Source organism: Podarcis muralis, chromosome 3, assembly GCF_964188315.1.
Source record: "Podarcis muralis chromosome 3, rPodMur119.hap1.1, whole genome shotgun sequence".
NCBI lineage: Eukaryota > Metazoa > Chordata > Lepidosauria > Squamata > Lacertidae > Podarcis > Podarcis muralis.
Window position 1 is genome coordinate 92,625,562 of NC_135657.1, and position 5,639 is coordinate 92,631,200.

Consider the following 5,639-nt stretch of genomic DNA (forward strand, 5'->3'; position numbering starts at 1 on the left):
AAGACACTGTAATCATGTTTTTTATTCAGAATGCATGTCGGCATTGGTTCTGCCGCTGCATCGTAAATCACAGGCAAAAGACAAATTGCTTTGCACTCTGCTGATGGCTGGAAACATATAAAAGATGGAAAGCTCATAACTGAAGACTGCTTCAAACATATTTCCTCCCCACCCCCACTCTTGTGGGTGTATGCAAAGTGGGTAAATGTTATGTATTCAGTGATCTGTGTTTGCCTGAGCTTGGGTCTGGACTAAGAATTCTGAGCTCCTGTGTTCTGATTCGATACACAGAACACTTCAGGATTTGGGCCTCTGCCATTGGCCCTTGAACTCTGAGTCGTGATTTGCAGCTTGGAAGTTTAGACAGCCAATCATGTTGAGAGTGGGAGTGGCCCAGGCTTTCAGGAATGTATACAAGTAGTTGCTTTGCCCTGGTTTCCCAGTTATGTAGTTCAATAAAGGGTCTTGCTGTTATTGCTGTGTCTTGCCTCGTGGAAACCCACCTACACTTCAGTAAATATTGGGCAAGTTTCTGTTATGGTGAGGAGGAGTCTCTTTTCAGTGGTATCCGTGTTTCAGGATGAAGAAACATGCTGGGGATGATTCCCTGGCTCTACAGATACGGCCTTCCATTCCTTGGATGTATTTGTAGTGCATATTTCTCCTAATGAATACATTTTTTTAATGCACTTTTGACTCATACACTCATTTTTGCAAGCAATTTCCCCATACATATATATATATATATATATATATATATATATATATATATATATAGTGGAATCCAGTGTATCACTAAGGCGAATGTACCATCAGTGCAAGGATTTTCTACTTATGCAATAGAACTTTCTCCCCCTCTCCTCACCCCCCAAATCTGTTCTAAGGATTCCTCCAACTCTCCGGAGAAGCTTTGGGGAGGGGTGGGGCATGTGGGGGTGGGAAAAGGGAAAGCCCCATTGTGCTAGTGGTAGTCATTGCATGGACAGGACTCAATGAATACTGCAGAGCATATTTTTGTACATTTATTCACTAATATTTGCATTTTATACACACTACTTGGTTGGAGAACGGTATCATAAAATTAAGAGAAGTATGAATTTTGAAGGTTTTTGGTTAGCGTATTGATTTGAAAAAGTGCACTTTTTGCATTTTCTAATTGAAATGCAAACAAAATCAATTTTCTCCCCCACCCCTAGTTCCCCACCATGTTAGCAACCCTTCCCCCTCCAGTCATTCAGACTTTACTTATGATTCAAAGCAAAAATTTGGCTACTTCCACGCCATAAATGTAAAGCACTACTATACCACTTTAATAGTCATGGCTTCCCCCAAAGCATTATGGGAACTGTAGTTTATTAAGGGAAATGAGAGTTGTTAGGATACCCTTTTCCCCACACAGAGGTACAATTCCCAGTGTCCCCTGGGAAGAGGGACTGGTTCTTAAGCCATTCTGGGAATTGTAACTCTTTGAAGGGAATAGGGATCTCCTACTTAAAAATAAATGACAGATCTAGAACACACCTATTCAGTCTCCATTGATTCTAGAATAAAATGTATTGTGTACACAGCCCAAGGTTTTTTAGTTGGCCTGTTTCAGTAAACCGTAGTTCGAAGGCTCACCACAGTTTGTCCAGTTTTTGACATAATGCTAAACTGATTAGTTCGAAAAACAGAAGCAAAACCTTGCAATCCTCTTTTCACAGCTCGCCCAGAGAAAGAGAGGGGAGCAGGAATGCACAAGCCTAGACTGGCCTAGCTTCATTCATGTCATGATAAATTATAATTTATAGTTACGCCCAGATGCATCCCAAGAGTCACTGAAAGGAATGCCTTAAAGGAGTGATACCAGGATTCACTTGGCATCCCAAAGATCAGAAGGGAGCAACCCGATGGAAGCAGATTCCCTCTGGTTTCATTAGCTGATTCCTCAAGACCCGTAAAGACTACTTGAGTGATAGCCAACTAAGTCATACACAGAGTACACTTATTGACATCAATGGGCTTAAGTTTAATCTTTTGGTTTCAGCAGATCTTTTCCAAGGGTGACTAACATTGGTTATCACTACTTGTTCTGAAAGCTGGCTTCTTTTCAAAATCCCATTCCCTGACTGGATGACTACTGGTGTAGAAGGCAGTATCTCAATTTCCTGTCTTTAACCTCGCCATTTGCAAGAAGTACTGTTTCTTTTCGAAGACAAACAGCATTTCAGCCTTACAAGCATTCTTTTTGTATGTTATGCGCAATGATGTTTTGCTCATATATTGCTCCAAATTTTCTATCCAGACCGTCACAGTCAGTTCGAAACTGAAGGAAAACCTTCCCCTGAAATGTATACAGTGGCACCTTGGTTCTCAAACTTAATCCGTTCTGGGAGTCCATTCGACTCCCGAAACCATTCGAAAACCAAGATGTGGCTTACGATTGGCTGCAGGAGCTTCCTGCACTCAATTGGTAGCCGCAGAAGTCATGTCAGACATTCGGCTTCCGAAAAACGTTCGCAAACTGGAACACTTACTTCCGGGTTTGCGATGTTCAGGAGCCAATTTGTTCGACAACCAAGCCGTTCGGGAACCAAGGTACCACTGTATAGCCGGTGTTTTCTTTGGATGTCAGCAGTGTCATTAATTCTAGAAATGAAGCTATAGGAAGACCCTACAACAAGACTTCAGAGGAGTAGGCTTGATGAACCAAAGCTTATTGAATCAATGTTTTAAATTTTGTTCTTTTGTAGAAAACTATGGATTTGAAAATATTGCAACATCTGATGTCATTGGTCTATTATGTTTTTCCTTAAGTTTCTTGGGAGGTGATTTTGGTCTTTTCTAGGAAATCTATCGGTGTTCTCTTGCTACCTTCAACATCTTCTTTTTGTCACCCTGAGGACTGAGTTTCTTCTTACGCATAAACCATGTTACATACAAGCATGGCTGCATTTCAAAGCCATCCTATCAAAGAACAAGGCCTCCTCCTTCACAGTCTCTCCTGTATGGTGAGATTTCAACAGCCGTTTTTGCAGTTCTTCCATTGCTTCTGCGATGTCAAAAGCAGAGTTGTTTTCTTAGTGGCAGCAATTTGTGCAGATGGCGTGATGGATGAGAAGACCACACAACGGGATAATGTCAAACTGATATGAATATAAATATTGTGTAAACATATTGCATAAGAAAGCAATTGGTTGTTCCTAGCACACTTCCAAATGGAGGCCCTCTCACATTTCTCTGGGTATTCCTCCCACCCAGGAAAGCTGGAGGTGGGAAGAGAAAACAGATGTTAACTACAGATCAGAAAAGGTTTTCGAACTCTGACAATGTGAGTCTGGATCAGGAAGCTCCTGTGTATGATAGATCCCAGCCTCAAGTTTCAATCTGGACATTAAAATAAATTAATTAAAAAGCACTGCTGTAAGCTGAGGAAGACCTCTCTGCAGTACTGGGATATGGCCTCATTCAGAAAAGCAAAACGTCTTGCTGAACAATTTACTGGCTGTTATCCAAATCCTAAAAGAAGAAAAAGAAGAAAGAGACCATCACTCAAAAACATCATCATGACTAAAGTGGTTTGCAATAAATTTCCCTGCAGGCAAGCAAAACATAGCTTATTGTTCCTTAAGAACTACCTTAAGTTCCTTAAGGACTACCTTAGCTGGCCACAAAATTCAAGGTGCATGAAAAGTAATCTGCATTTGAGACATGAGGGTGGAGAGAGGTGAGCACATTTGCCTCCATGTCCCCACCCATTTAAAGTTGGCAAATTGTTAGAGAAGGAAGGAAGAAATCCAAGGAAATCAACCTGTAGGAATCCTGCTCACCATAACAACCTGGAAAACAGATGTTTTCCAGTGCAGGCTTGGTGCATAACAGAACATACCATTAACATTCAACTGCAGAAGCAATTTGGGCAGAAGATAATCACAGCAACAAGTTAAGGCAATTCCAGGGGAGGATTACTGCCATCAGACCAAGGAGAATGTCAAAGCATTCATAAGAGATGCAAAGACTCCTAAGAGATGCATCACTAATCTTGAGTCACTGTGGGTGTTTTATTCTAGGGATTAAGGTAGGATTTCAAAACCCCTTTCCCCCTGTCTTCTGCATTAGTCATCACCCTCCTGCTCCTTGAAGGAACTCTGCCCCTTCTCCCGGGCCTACTTACATCTGTATACTTGGGACTCCCTCTCAGAACACCGAAATCTCTTGTTCCTTTCAAATCTGGCACTATTTTCCGGTGGGATTCAAATTTAGGCTGCTCAGTTGAAGCTGATTGGGAGCTCTTGTGCAACAAATCCTAATCCCCGCAAAGAACTGACTTTTTGCAAGAAGGAAAGTGATTGGGGAATGGACAGCAAAACGTGGCGATAACAAGCAAATTGAGATGCGTGCTTAATACTACTGTCTAACAAACCAGGCTGCATGCTCGTTAAACAGGCTTTCTGTAAGTAACCTGAAACAAAGTTGGGGGGAGAGAACCTGTGGCCCTCCAGATGTTGTTGCACCCCACTGACATCATTCCTTACCACTGGCCATGCTAACTGGGGCTGGTGGGATCTACAGTTGATAACAACACACAGGCCTAAGCACACATCTTTGGCCTAAGCACACAAAACTCAATTTGCTCATGCTAATCCCTTGTCACCCTTGCCTCCCTGAATCTCCCCCTCCCTCAGTTATTGTCCACTCACCAACTCCCACACAATTTCAATTTAGATCGTACATGGTTTGGGGCAGAAATCTGGCTTTTGTTTATATATTGCTGTAAACACCCTATGTACATTGATAAAAGAGAAATAAGCTACCATCACAGGCACATTGAAACTTGTAACTTTTGCTCTTGGCACCCGTCTGTCTCATGAGACAATAGAGTGCACCTCGGGGGGTGAAGTCAAACCACTGTATTTAGCAGCAGCAAAGTGGCCTCCCCAGGGCGCAAGCCTGGACTGTATGTATGGAGGTCCTAGGCCATCTAGACAATAAGACCCCTCCTCAGCCTCACTGATGTGGTCTAAAGGAAAACAGAGCAATACCTTTGGCACCAGCTTGGCTGAAGGAGTTGCCAGAAAGAGGCATGCAAGGTGCCATCCAACCGCCTTAGGGTCTCCACTCTGGATTTGTGTAGGGTTTATGCTATAGCCTTTTCTTCTCCTAAAGAAAGGCAGCAGATGTTTAGAATCAGTTTTTCTTTTTCTAGATTGACTACCTTCCCAGGCTGACGAGCCCAATATGCTCCTCACTTCCCTCTAGCATCTGCAAAAACTGCCTTCTTGACTGTTGGATTAGCTCTTGGCTCAATCTGCTGGAGCCTGTCTTTGCATGCAGGGGACTTTCCTATTTCACATAGGGTTTGAGACCCATTGGCTACGCTCACCTAGTTTAGCCAGCCATTTTAAGTCATCCCTGGGGTGTGGCTGTTGTTGCATGCTGGCAGCCTCCAGGGGGCGCAGGTGAGACTGAGTGAGGAGTGGGGACCAAAGGTGGACAACCCCATCCCTTTTAACGCTATAAATATAAATCCCCCCCTTTTACTTTTAGCATTCCAGAAGCTGCTAGAGCAACTGCAGCCCAGGTTTTACTTGGGGTTCTTCTGCTTCTCCCTGGGTGGGTGTCTTCATTCACATATTATATGCTAGGAATGTGCAACCTAT

At 43.0% G+C, this 5,639-nt stretch overlaps 1 long non-coding RNA gene across 1 annotated transcript; it reads right to left on the bottom strand.

Annotated features, from left to right (window-relative positions):
- Positions 1-1,009: 1,009 nt before the first annotated feature.
- Positions 1,010-5,273, bottom strand: LOC144327302 (uncharacterized). Its single transcript, XR_013392356.1, has 2 exons — positions 5,022-5,273; positions 1,010-3,498 (listed from the first exon to the last, which is right to left on the bottom strand). It is a non-coding gene; the product is annotated as an uncharacterized LOC144327302 (long non-coding RNA).
- Between the last annotated feature and the right edge of the window lie 366 nt (positions 5,274-5,639).